The sequence below is a fragment of the Wolffia australiana genome, chromosome 9 (assembly GCF_029677425.1).
Source record: "Wolffia australiana isolate 7733 chromosome 9, ASM2967742v1".
NCBI lineage: Eukaryota > Viridiplantae > Streptophyta > Magnoliopsida > Alismatales > Araceae > Wolffia > Wolffia australiana.
In genome coordinates this window covers 7,681,386-7,695,952 of record NC_135843.1, presented here as the reverse complement: position 1 = coordinate 7,695,952, position 14,567 = coordinate 7,681,386, and the positions used below count along the sequence as shown (strand labels likewise).

At 44.6% G+C, this 14,567-nt stretch overlaps 1 long non-coding RNA gene and 1 pseudogene across 4 annotated transcripts; one reads left to right on the top strand and one right to left on the bottom strand.

Moving 5' to 3' along the window:
- Positions 1 to 1,779: 1,779 nt before the first annotated feature.
- LOC144707951 (L-type lectin-domain containing receptor kinase IX.1 pseudogene) lies at positions 1,780 to 2,972 on the bottom strand (annotated as a pseudogene).
- Positions 2,973 to 5,462: 2,490 nt separating this feature from the next.
- On the top strand, positions 5,463 to 12,290 carry LOC144707892 (uncharacterized). Of its 4 annotated transcripts, none has more exons than XR_013582573.1 (4): positions 5,499 to 6,381; positions 9,415 to 11,516; positions 11,664 to 11,783; positions 12,108 to 12,290. It is a non-coding gene; the product is annotated as an uncharacterized LOC144707892 (long non-coding RNA). The 4 variants fall into 4 exon arrangements; XR_013582574.1 differs by having other exon boundaries at positions 5,500 to 6,381; positions 11,664 to 11,744; XR_013582575.1 differs by lacking the exon at positions 11,664 to 11,783 and having other exon boundaries at positions 5,501 to 6,381.
- The last annotated feature ends 2,277 nt before the right edge of the window (positions 12,291 to 14,567 follow it).

Sequence of the window (14,567 nt, the reverse complement as noted above, 5' to 3'; positions counted from 1 at the left end):
CCCAACGAATTGAGGAACCTGCGCAGGACCTTTCCGGGACACCCCCAGCGAAAGCGGGACGTGCCGTCCATGATCACTGTCCTCAGAGAAGGACGAATGGACCACGCTCCCGCCGTAGGACGTCGATGACGTTCGTCCTGCATCAGAAGGTTTCTCACTTGGACCTTTCCCCTAATGGCCCATTAAGGCATCCACCTATATCAACAGGGGAATTCCTCAATGGAGAACAGCCTTGGCATTTGAAGATTTTCCGAAATTCGAGTGTTGTTTTTTTTTCACTTTCTTTAAATTCTTCTAGTGGGTGGGACCCACGACAGATCTATCAGGAGAGACCATTACAGTCGAGAAGAACAGTCGTCGTCGCCAAAATTCTTCGTCTTACTGCATTGTGGAGAAGAACAATTGTCTGCTTCTGGAGACCGTTAGCCTCTGATCATCCACGACAGCGCCACCTTTTCTCCACGTTGGGTGTGACACAGCCTCTCTCATTGTCGATCATCCACAGACCATAGCCAAAATCAGAATCGTCGGTCGAATATCTGTCACCTGAAGAAGAATTCAGAATTTCTTCCTTAAACACCTCTATTGTTTTCTCGAATTTGGTGCAAAATCCGTTCAGCCGATAAAGAATTTCCCAAATCTACGATCTTGGGGTTGCTGTGAATTTCCCAAGCCTACGTTGAACGTGATTTCTGGAAACCTCGACCAAGACTTCTCTGATTCTGTGGTGATCTCTTTCAATTGCTAGTCTTATACCGTCGTTCGCCGGTGATTTTTTGGTTAAAAAAACAGAAAATGATCAGATCTTGTGATCTCTCTTGGGTCATGGATTGGATTACGTTCATTTGAATCTTCTCCTGATTTATCATGGATCACGGATTCTTCCTCTGTTCGTGGATTGCATCTACCGTCTGCCAAAAATATCACCACTCAAAGGGAGTTGGAAGTTCTGATTTGGGGGCCAATTAAATCATTGTGAATTCTTGGACTCTTGATTCTAAAAGGGTCCTCTTGGACTCCGTCTATGGGGATCAATTGATTCTAAAAGAGTCCTCTTGGACTCCGTTTATGGAAAGTCTTATCCGTCACTAAAGAACGTGAAGATTGGAGCAGTTGAGACTGGATTTCTCCCACCTGTATTCCTGGTCATCGTCCACGTGATGGAGCTACATACAGGTCCATTTGCTCCTCCCAAATCCCCTTTAATTTCTCAGCCTAATTACTTTCTTCAGTGTCGACGATGTTGCTCCCCTGCTTGAGAGAATTAATATATGGGATTAGCCATCATTACGTTGAGAAATAGGAAATCTTCTTTCTGAGGTGTCGGTTTAGCATCGCCTCTGACGGGGTTGGAACATCTACGGGCAGTGATTGCTCACCTCACCTCGTTCATGTTCTGACGGTCCAAGGGTTATTGGGAGCCTTTCGCATTCTTAGTTTTCTTCTCAAAAATCCTTTCGGGTCTAAGGTCCTATCCGACGGCAATTGCGTAGTAATCGTTATTTTAAAGTTTATCATCCATTGTTGCATTGCCCATTGATTAATTCTTTCATTGTAATTCGATAGACGAATTTGTTGGATCGTGTTTAAAGACTTGTGATCCCATTGATTAATTCGCGAGCCCATTGATTAATTCGTTGATGTCCGTCTTGACTATCCATCGAATAAGAATATTTAGAATACATGTTTAAAGACTTGTGATCAATTTATTATGATCTCATCATAATTCGCCAAGTCCTTGCACGTATTCATGGAATTCATTATAAACATCACAAGGAATAATAATAAACATAAAAATTATATTCAATAAACTTAAATAAACGTGGTAGTTTGATTGGCTTGATGTCAGCCCACCGTACAGTGAAACTAAGTAGCAAATATTTAGAACCCTCCAAATCAATGGAGATTTTTTCTGTCAATGAACAGACTTTTCAAAGGAGGCCTCCCCTTCACTACTATCAGAAAAGACAGCCAAATGAGCTCCCTAGAGATTTGGCAGAGGCAGATCAAAGTCCAGAACGCGGACCACCTGCCCCATCGACGGTCGCAGCTTCATGTCCTCTTGAACGCACCACAGCCCCACTACCATCAGCCGCTCCATTTCTCCCCTGTCGAACTCCCCCTTCAGCTTCTCATCCGCTCCCTCCAACAGATCGCCCCTCTCGTAGAGAGTGAATAGCCACTTGAATCAGGTAAGACCCCGCTAGCAATCTCCAAAGCCAAAACCCCGAAGCTTAACACATCACCCTTACTGCTCACCACGCCCGATTGAACCAACTCCGGCGCTTTGTAAGGCCCCGGAACGCCTTCCCAAATCCCCTCATTCCTGGAGTCGCCATGATCGACGAAACTCGCGTACTTGAAGTCTCCCAGCTTGGGATTCAAGTCTTTGTCAAGAATCACTGCCGTCGAGCTCACCAGATGATGAACGACGCACCTCTCCCCTTCTTCGTGGAGATAAGCCAGCGCCGCGGCCACGCCCTTGGCGATGCTGTACCTCCTCTCCCATGGCAGCGGACTAGTGCGGTAGAGATGGTCCGAGAGGATGCTTCTGCCTGGCACGTACTCGTACACGACGAGGAAATTTTCCCGTTTATCGTGTCACCAGCCCACTAGCTTCACTAGGTTGGGGTGGCTCAAACGGCTGAGGACTTTCACCTCTCGAACGTATGCCCATCTGCTCCACGTCTGTGTTATCATCACTTCCATTTGCGGGTGCTTTAGGCTCCCGCTGTATACAGAGTGCCCGAGCTGCCTCTCCTGGGCGAAGTTTTTGGTGGCGCGAGCTAGTTCTGAGTAGGTGAAGCTCCTGGGCAGATCTTCTTCTTCGATTTCTTCATGTTCATCCATGGGCGACCTGTTTGAGCTTCTTCCTCCTTTCTCGTCTTTTCCAAGACTCTTCTTTTGCCGATAGAAGCGCGCGGTTACAGAGCTTAATGGGGATGATGAATCTGTCTTTTTTGTGGTATGGATGAGGAGAAATCGTGTGCTCGCAGCCAGTCCAACCAAGATTTCGAAGTTTCCACGGTGTTTCCGTGTTGACCATCACACTCGTCGAGGGGGTCTAGCCTTGTGAGACGAAGGACTGACGAAGCTTTTGGACGGATCAGAAGGGACTGGACGACCGTCCGTTCAGCTGATGGGAGTAATCCAGAAGAATGATCGTTGCAAAAACAGTTTTGCTTTCGTTTCCGATTCGGTACTACCGTTTCTCCCTCTTTTTGGACGGCTCAGATGATCACAAGTATGTGATTCATACTGGCCAGTAGTTAAGTGGCCCGGTGGCAGCCACATGGACTGAATAAATCCTTTCTCGGCCAATGATAAATCATGACGATAAGTGTTTTTCCTTTTTCGACTTTGAGTCTTGACTTTCTCTTTCTGAGTGAGCGAGAAATATTTCTTGCGTTCTCTCTTATTGCATTCTTCCCATCGTCAGCCATCTTTCTGTGGCATTTGATTTTGTCTTGATCATCATTCTTCTGAAATCACCATCGTCTTTATTCCGTGTTCCGCAATTCCTGGACAAAAACAGAATTGGTATAATGGAATGGATGAAATAGATAGATAAAGATAAGAGAGTAGAGAACGGCAGGTCCCAGGCGTGATGACTTCCACGTGATGGGATGGATGACGGTGGGTGATAGACCAGAGTGTGATCTCTCGTTCATCATACCTCATTTCCCGTGGTCAAATGTCCCTGTTTTTTACAAAACCCATTGCAATTAATGGGCTTGCACATTCCGTCTTCAGGCCATCACCAAAGTCATTCCCGTAATAGGGGATGGAAGGACATACGAATAATTTTTTTTAAGTTTCTCTCTCTCAATCTATTTCTTTTTCTAGGTGCGTCTCTCAGTCTCTCATTCAGTGATTGTCCAACCGATATCCGTTGGAGATCAGACAACAGGTATCCAATCTCTGGAAAAAACCCGGTACGGTGTCTGATATCTGATATCGGTTGATATCTGTCCTTTAGGTTTAGACGGATATCAGGGGGGTAAGGACGAAACAGATATTGGACACCGGTTATCGGATTTCAATATCCGGATATCGGAACCAGTATCCATTATAATAAATTTTATCATCACATTCAATGACTACTGTACATCAATGTCATATGCTTTTGATGTATTTTCAACCTCAGTTAACATATAGAGTGCAAGATTTTTATTTTCTTCCATATGGGATAAAAAGATTCAAAGTTTAATGTAAACTCCATATCATGTTATCCCACATGGAAGAAATTAGAAATTTTGCTCAGTATATATATTAAATGAGTCAGACTATACATTAAATAACATTAAATGATAAATAATATATTAATCTATATTCGTTATAGTTAATACCCTCTTATAATTGTTGGTTATTTGATATATTAACACATTGTCCAATGAATAGAGCTGAGAATTTCTATGTTCTTCCATATGGGATAAAAGGATTCAGAGTTTGATGTTAAACCCCAAATCCTGTTATCCCATATGGGAGAAATTGAAAAGATTCAGCTGTATATATTAAACGAGCCACTTAATCAATCAAAAAGCTCCCCAATTACCCTCTTGCCCACGTTGATCCATTCTAACTGCTGAATAATTATGGGTTAATTACATTTTTAAATATCCTCTCTAACTTGGATATCGAAATCCGATATCCACGCCTGATATCAGATATCGTCATCCTACCTAAGAGACGGATGCAAATGATGACATCGAGACGGATATCAATACTGGATATCGGTATTGTAGCAACCGAACAATATCCGATATCCAGATATTGAAAAAAATAGATACCAAAAATTTGATTCTTGGTATCCAGTACAGCATTCGTCCCTACACCGTAATCCGATACCAGTATCGGGACGGGCAAACCCTAGTCTCTTCATATCCCGCGTACCTCTCTCAGTCTCTCTCTCTCTCACACTCACCCACTTACTTTATCTCTGTCTCTCACCCAATTACTTTATATATCTCTTTCTCTCTCACTCACCCACTTACTTTATCTCTCTCTATCTCACTTTCTCTCACTTTCTTTCCTCTCCCTCTAAGTCTCTCCATCTCCCGCTTACCTCTCCCAGTCTCTCTCTTTCTCTCTCCCTCTCTCTGACCCACTTACTTTATCTATCTCTCTCTCTCACCCACTTAGTTTATCTCTCTCTTTATCTCTCACTTTCTCTCCTCTCTCTCTCAGTCTCTCCATCTCCCACTTACCTCTCTCTCTCTCTCTCTCTTGGTTTTATCTTTCCCTTTCATCTCTTTGTCTCTGATGGGGGACCATCGCGACGACACCGCCACGGGACGTGTTCGACCTCTCCGAGCCGCCCGCGCCGACGCCTGCGACCCCGACTTTAAGTATTCGTCGTAAGTCTCTCTTTCTTTTATTATTTTCCGACTTTGTTGTTCTGATGAATATTCGGACAGCCAGGTGTTAGGCCTCGTCCCCCCATTTTCCTTTCGTCCGTCTCATCATTTTGTGTAACGAGGAGGGTCACGTGTTAGGCCTCGTACCCCTCCTCCCCCCCCCCTTTTTTGGGCTCTTGGCACCCTTCCCCCCCCTATATAAGGGGAAGGCATGCCCCAAGAGAAAGGGGGTTCATTTTCTTGAGAAAAATCATGTTCGTTTGTTCTCCTCAGGTCACGAGTTAATTTTGGCAAGTCGTCTTCTTTCCTCACTAACCTAGTTTCTGAAGGCCGTTCCTCATTCCCGAGCCGCCAAGTCGCAACCCCTGATTGCTCGACGACGGAATTACTCTGGGGGCCATCACAGCGGATCACATACTCCGATTTGCCCTGCCGGCGTCCCTTCTGGAGGCCTCCCTTTGGAGGCCATTCAGCCTTCCCGGTACCGCACAGTGATCCGCCTGACCTGCCCGACCGCCAGGAGTTGTTCTGCCCTCGGCGGCCATCCCTCGGATTCCCCGGTGCTTCTGCAGTTCCCGAGTTCTCTCAGAAAGGTTCGGTTGACCAGGGTTCTGCCGCCCGCGGCTCCTGCCCAAGATCTCCGAATTCTCATCCCGACCGGCAACCTGGTTGTCTCCCGTATCGTTCCCCTCTAGCCGGGCTTCTCCGGTCGACGTCTGAAACAACGCCGCCAGAACTTCCGCGCGCCGAGAACGCCCGAATTTGCAATCGGTTGCTCGTCTTCTTCGCTCGCTGAACGACCACGCCGAGCGACCAGTTGGCTATCTGGCCACGCCACGACACGCTCTGGTTCCCAATTCTCCTCTCCTTTGAGCTGGGGTGGCTTTCGTGCATTCCTTCCACCTGACGTGCTACGGCGATTGACATTCGACCGAGTTCCTCGTCATCTCCCGGGGCCGTGTCGTCCAGGCTTCGCTCCTCGCCGTGGTTGGGGTCACTGCTGCTGGAAACACCTTGCTCTCAGGTACTTCTCGCCCACCTCCCCCCCTTGTTTTACAGTATTGTTATCTCCTTCAGTGTTGTCGTTCGCTATCTTTTTCTGCCGCCGTTATCGCTGCTATTGTGTTGTTAGGATAGCCACCTCCCCCCGTGAGTGGTAGGGTTGATTTCTTTGAGATAGACGGCCGAGTTATTGTCGTGGAAGGAGAACTCTTGTGGGTGGTCGAACACCCCTCTCGTCGTGCTTGAGCGTGGGACCCCGTGGGTCACCTGGAGTCGAGCCAGACCTTGCCGTTCTCCTCGTTCATACTGGATCCTCGTCCCCCCCTCGGCCCGTCCTCGTCACTCAACGAGGGGACTCTTAAACGCGCATTCACTCGTTACATTGATCGCATCCTTGCTCTGTTGTGACGTAACACGAGCCGTCGGTCCCGGCGTTACCGTGTTACATCAGTCTCTCTCCCTCTTACACCCTTGGTCTCTCTCTCTCTCTCTTCTCTCTTCCCTCTTACTCTCTTCTCTCTCCTTCTTATCTCTTTTGGTCCTCTTCTCTCTCTCAGTCTCTCTTTCTCTCCTCTCTCTTGATCTCCTATCTTCCTCTTATCTCTCAGTCTCTCTTTCTCTTCTCTCTCTTGTTCTCCTATCTTCCTCATATCTCTCAGTCTCTCTTTCTCTTCTCTCTCTTGTTCTCCTATCTTCCTCATATCTCTCAGTCTCTCTTTCTCTCTCTCTCTATCGTTCTCTCTTTTTCTCCACTCTCTTTGTCTCATATCATTTTATTCACTCACAATCTCTATCTTTCCCTCTCTCTTGGTCTCTCATTCTCTCCACTCTCTCTTTTCCTCGTCACATTTTTTGCCTCTATTTCTGTATTTCTCTTTGTATATCTCTCCCCTAGTATCTCCCTCTCTTTCTCATCATTTAAAAATCTTCTCTACCGATCGCTTGTCCAAAACCCTTTGCCACTGTCACATTATCCATCAATGTGACAGCTTATGGAGTGAGCAAGAGAGTGCTAGAGATAGAGAGAAGGACAAAGCGATGGAGTGAACGATCATAAGAAAGATTGAGAGAGTGAGGGTGCTAGGGAAAGCGAATGAGAGAGGCTTAGAGAGTGCCATGGAGAGCTATTCAGAGGGGGCTAGAGATTTCCAGCATGAGTGAGAGAGAGTGAGAAAGAGAGAGACAGAGAGAATGAATGAGACATACATAGATAGAGAGGGAGAAAAAGTGAACAAGATAGACTGTCCCGACTGATACCCCTTTCAATGATGGTCACTGGACCACCAACAATAGTGAAAATCCAGGTTCTCCAGATGGACAACAATCATCATACTCTAAAATTGTCTTATAACCTCAAACTCTGACTATGATGATGATGCGACAAATTAAAAATCTCATCAAGATTGATATTTATCAAGATTGGTATTTATCAGTTATGATAATCTACTGCTGATAAAGAGTTATGATGATTGTTAGTGAACGGGAGGGTAGCCATTGATGATGGGTTAATGAACGAACATGACCATTATGACAAAGAATGATGACAAGGATGATGACCATGGACAACAAGGGACAACGACCATCACTGATAGGGAATAAAACCATGGATAGTGTGTTGGAAATATGTGTAGCCAATGAGAGCCAATCACACATTCCATATCTGATCCCATGTTCATTAATAGAATGTATTGATTAGAGTGCCTTGTGATGCTTATCATCAAGTCCATAAATACGTGATTGAACTTTTTGAATTATGATGGGACCATTACATAGATCACTAGTCTTTAATCATATTTAAAGGATACTTGAAAAAGACATTTAAGTATTCAATTTGAATAACACTATCTAACTTAACTCATACGATGAGTATGGCTGGTGCCATAGCTATTGGTGTGGACACACTAAGGATGCATAGTGGGTGTTCTTTAGTGAAAAAAGATAACTTAATTGATCCATACAAATCCCTGAATGGTATTATACCAAGATGTCAATCATGTTGATTCATATCATAGTTGTGAGAGTAGTCCTTAGACAAGAGACACCAAAGACATCTTTCGGACTGTTAGTTGTATTTTGACTATGACCTACGAGTTCTTAATCATGGAATTTTAAACAGTTTAAGTTTGGGTGCATCAAGAAAATCGTGAAGATGATTGAGTGTTTTAGATAAATTGTTGGCCCTTGGTATAAGTGGATATAGCTCAAGGAAGACGATGCGATGAAGTCCTTGGCCAAGATAGTGAAATATCAAAGAAGTGTTCTCGATACTTTCTAAACAGATAAGTACTAACTCATTTGCCCTTATAGATTTTCATCATTAACCATACCCTGAGTCATTTGATAAGTGGCAAGGGGATGAGGGATTATACTTACACGTCAGCAATGATAGACGGGTTCCACGAGTGAGTCAATACATACTCCTTTTTTATCTTCTAGAGCACAAAGTGTAGCTTGGCACCTATGGGCTAAAGAGGACCTATCAGACTGGTTAAATAGGTTCAAAATTTATTAATGTATATAATTATAAGGTGATTAATTTGGAATGCCAACAGGGTTATTGGGCCATTGATAATATGCATATTTAGTACGTTAATTTCTTCATATTTACATGTCTATTTGCATTACCTCACTTATATTTGCATGTTATCAAGCTTAAATGATTAAATATATTTTCAGAATGAATTACTGAATTTTGTACATTTTTGTGTATTTTGTGCGAATTTTCTACCAATAGATTCTAAAAGAACATATTTTTTCAGACAGAATATGATTTTTCTAAAACTTTTTGACGTTAAATTTAGAAAGATATGATTTTTCTCAGTCAAAATATTTTTTAGATGTATTTTTTAGCCCTTTTATTCCCCCCCAATGTGTGGCCATTAGATTCATTAAATGGCAACAAATTATAGCGCCCGATGATGATTGGTGCCAGCCAGTCATTAGCTAAGTTAATGATTGGCATCAACCAATCATTAACCATGCTATCATCGCTTTGTGATTCGGGAAGCGATTACTGCACAATGACTAACACATTTTTTGGTTGTTTTTGGTGTAGGGTGATGTCGTGCACTTGTGGCCACTAATTTAAAACAAAAGAAAAAAAGAAGAACAAGAATGGCAACATGGCGCACTAATGCTCCGCCACATCAGCCTCAAGAAAAAAGGTTTTTTTCTCATTTTTATTACTTTGCCCCTTTCTTTCTTTTTTGTCTTTTTTCAGGTACACGTCTTCTACGGTCTTCTACGGTCCTCTACTCACCCTCGCGGTTCATTCACTGTCTTCTACGGTCCTCTGCTTAGTGGAACGACTATGAGCACGTTTCTTATGGTTAGGTCACCTTGAGGGAGAGTACCACCACCATTGGGTTTCTTGGGAGAAAGCATGTCGGCCGACGGAAGAGGGGGGTCTAGGGATCAGATGCCTCACGGATGTCCAGGACATGCTCCAAAATAAGCTCGTATGGCGATTGCACACCACATACTCATTATTGGGTTGTTTTATTTACGCCAAGTATGGCGAGTGGGCCCATCGAGAGGTTGATATTAGAGGTCCTCGGCGATGGCAGACATGGCAGTGCCACTGGCTTCAGCTTGCCCAGGTCACCCGCTGGCACATTGGATGAGGCAAGATTAGCGCCTGGTTTGATACCTGGCATGCTGATGTACCACTCGCGCACCACCCATAGTTTGCCTCACATGATGTGCACCTAACAGTGGCTCAGCTACTTACGGGACACACGCAACACCTACTAGAGTAGAATGGCCTCCCTTCAGCTACGCTACCTGAGGCCCAGAGCACCTCAATGGGGTCTACTCCCGACTTTGCCATTTGGACGCTCACCCTGAAAGGAACATACTCGTGCAAATCTTCATGGGAGCATTTCCGTGAGAAATCCCCCATCCAACACTAGGGTCGCCGCATCTGGCATCCGGCGATCCTTCCTCGAGTATCCTTTTTCCTCTGGAGACTCTTGCATCGCAGCCTACTGACTGATGATCGACTGACCCGTAGAGGTTACTCCCTTGGTTCCCGCTGTCACTACTGTCCCACAACTCCACATACTGAGACCATGGACCACCTTTTCTTCTAGAGTGAGACATCATTCACATGCTGGCGTCTCATCACTGACCGTTGTCATCCACTAACCCCGCTTGAGTGTTTTGACAAGTTTCTTATCTCGCCAACACACTCTACACGGAGCCCCATCCTACATATCACCATAGCTTATCTACTATGGGAGATATGGAAAGAGCGAAATTCTTCTCGTTTTGCAGGTACACCCATGTGCATCGTGGATATCATGTGTCAAGTCCAGCTGTGGCTAAGGCGCATCCATCATCTAATCCCCCCTCAAGCCAGCAGATCAACACTTGCATGCGACCTCCTTCGTTCCGTGGGCATTCAGGTGACCCCCGTCCCCATCCGCATTCAGTATCGAGTTGTTTATTGGCTTCCACCGCCTATAGGCATCCTCAAATTGAATGTGGATAGTGCGGCCAAAGGGAACCCGGGGCTAGTAGGGGGAGGAGGTATCCTCCGGGAACATACGAGGAGTATACTCTTTGCTTTTTCTTCATTCTACGGCATACAAACTAATACAGTAGCCGAGGCTATGGCGATCCGTGATGGTCTACTCATCTGTGAAGAACGGAACCTTCATAATATCGTCGTGGAATCGGACTCACAGATATTAGTTGATACGCTTCGTCTAGGTAAATACTCCCAGTGGTGACTACACCGCGTATGGCAGGACATCATGCGGTGCCGACCTCATACAAGATGCTTTCGTCATCAGCTGTGGGAGGGCAACCAGATAGCAGATGCTCTCGCTAACCATGCGGTACATGTACGAACCCCCTCCTCCATCTTTCTTTCTTGACAGGTGCTCCCTTCGACTGCTAGAGGCTGTTATCGCGTCGATCGTCTCGCCATGCCGACCCTCTGCACACGGCGCATCCTCGTAAGCCCGCAGGATTGGAGGATTGCGTGGAACGCTGGAGCAAGAGGGGTGGACTCTGCCCGCCTCGACTAGCACCCGCACCATGCCCTTCATCGACCCCATTCTACGGCGGCGTGGACATCTCCTGAACGACATCGTCATCGCGGGGCAGCTCTAGTGGGATGACGACGTGCACACTTCCCCAAGCGCTTGAAAGGTATCTTTTATGTATTTTTTATTTTTCTCAACATGGGTGTGGACGAGTGGGATCCGAGTGTAATTGGGATATTTATACACGTTCCACACCTATAAACATTGACAAACACTTCACTTTATAAATAACATCCCCATGGCTGGCATCCAGGGCACGGATGGATCGGACTACGGGCACAATCCTAGGGTTGGACGTACCAGGCACCGTGTTTTTTGCTAATTAAAAAAAAAGGTACATGTGGTGCAGAAGACCAAAAGTCAATTACGTAAGGTGAGGGGATGCAGAAAACTTGAAGCAACATGATAGTTAAACTAAATACGGAAAACGAGGAAGCAGATGATGAGGAGAGAGAAAAAATCAAGGGCCAGGATTGGCACAACTTGAAACGACCATAACTTTTGATCCACAACTTCGATTGAGCTGAAGTTTTCATCATCGCTTCATCTTCCCTACCTCTTTCCATCTATTCACTCTGATATATAATAGAGGCCTAGATCATTGTGAATTTCATCTTGAACTTGCTTCATACTTGTGTGGGCTGATTGGAAGATAGTGAGTTTTGAGATCCATCAAGTGTGTTCTTGGTGTCTTCAGTGTGTGGGAAGAAGCATTGGAGAAGACGGGGCGCTTACCAGCACTTGCAAATTGCCGTGATCCTAGCAGAACATAAGGATATAAGGTAAGTGTCCTCTCCCTACATAGTTTCTCTCTCGACATCCTCGTTATCATAAGTATAGTTTGTTATCATCTTTTTATTTATCATTTCACTTACAACCCCATTATCTCTTCTCTATCTTTACCATCATACCGTTCACACATTCGATCACTATCGTCACACCCTCTACCTTATTTTCAAAACACTTCACGAAAAATTCTACTTATATTTCCTTGATATGGCTATCTCGCCAATTCTATTCTCATATCTATCTCTTCTCGTATGGATAATCACTAGAGTAAGAAAATTAAAGTCTTAATCATCATTCCTTGTGGAGATGATCCGTCTCATCACTAACTAAATATTCTTAAGTACGGTTAAATATATTTTTTCTAAATGATCTCAATTACCCACGACGAATTAAATCTCCTAAGTTTGAGATTATCAGCCATCGGAGTTATTAACGAGAATGATACATGAGCCTATAGGTCAAACACAAATGGTCTTTTGGATGTCAAAAGATGTAATTCAAGTTTGGGGTTTTTAATGCAAAATGTACACTTAATATAAATAGGGAAGGCCAAAATTGTTCACGCACCTTCCCCTTTTTCTCACATCTCCCCATAACTCCTCTCCTTCTCCATCCTACTGGGATGAAGTAACTAGGACAATAGAGCATGAGTGGAGTTTGTCATAGTGAATGAGGAGATTTGATGTGCCATGAAGTGCGTGAATACATCTAGAGGCTGCACAGATGAGCGCTCAACATGACTGACTTGAGGACCAATAGAATTATGGATGTGATTAGTGATCCGATGATTCAGTTCATGTTTTTAAGGATGTTGTCACAATCTCATTTTAAATATTTTTCTGCGATTAGTTTGCAATTTTTCCACTATATCAAGGCCCTAGAATACAGTACTTATGGAGAACAATGGCCATTGACATCCATGGGATATGATGAGAATACGGGGACAACAACCATGCATATCAAGGAAGATGGCCCTCTGATGGAGATGATTAGTATCCTCGATGACATGGTTAATTACCATCATGGAATACGATGAGACTGCTCAATATGTATGATATTGTGTTCGACATGGATGAAAACCATTGTGGATGGGGAGAATCAATGATGATGGTGACTAGTATCCACTAAGATGAGGACCATTGATTTACTCTCTCTATCTCCATCCCACTATCTATCTTTCACTCTTTCTGTATATCTTGCTCTCTTTATTGGATGTTTGGGCGCTGATACGGATTAAACTGAAGTGATTCAAGCAACATAATGCTGGGTTCTAGAGGCCTAGATCTGGATGAACAGAACAAAACGATGCGCAGCGGAAGACTCTTTACGAATCGAACGACATCAATGAAAACATTAAAACGAAGCACCTTTGCACGAATCTCATTCATGATTTCTTCAATCCCGGAGCAAGACGAGTCAAGCTGCTCAAGTGTGCAGCCTCTAGATGTATCCACGCGGTCCTCGGTGCGTCGAATCTCCTCCTTCTCATAGATGAGCCCCGTTCTATCTCCGTCGGCGTCATTACGTCGTCTCGATCACATCAGGGATGGAGAGGGGGTGTGGGGAGAGTAGAGAAGAAGGGGAAAGGCCCCTGAACGATTCTGGCCTAGGTGAATTTTGTTCAGGGCCTTCCCCTATTTATACTAAGTGGCTATTTTTCATAAAAACCCCCAAAACTTAAGTATATCTTCCAACGTCCAAAAGACCATTTGCGTGTGACCCTCTAGGCCCATGTATCAGTCTAGTTAACAACCCCAGCGGCCCAATAACCTTTATTGGCCTTCCAAATTAATTAACTATATCATCATATAGATTAATTAATGTCGGATCGATTTAACCCAATCGATAGGTCGAGACTCCGACACGTGGGGTGCCAAGCTACACCTTGTGTCCTAGAAGATACAAAGGACTGTGTATCGACTCACTCATGGAACCTGTTCATCATCGGTTACCGTGTATGTATAATCCCTCATCCACTTGATGCTCCTTGAACGACTTAGGGTATGGTCAACTATCAAACCCTAATCGGTCATCCGAGTTAGTACTGATGCATTCGGAAATCATCGGAGAACTCTTCTCCGATATCTCACTACCTTGGCCAAGGACTGCGTTGCATCATCTTCCTTGAGCTGTCACCTCTTATACCGAGGGTGGACAATCCCATCTTGACCACTCAATCGCCTTTCATGTACTTCTTGGTGCACCCGAACTAAGACCGTTTAGAATCCCATGATTAGAGACTCGTTGGCCATAGCCAAAGTACAACTGCCCATCCACAAGAGGTCTTTGGTGTCTCAGGTCTAAGGACTACTTACACAACCGTGACGTAAATCAACCTGATTGACAGTTCGGTATAATACCATTCAGG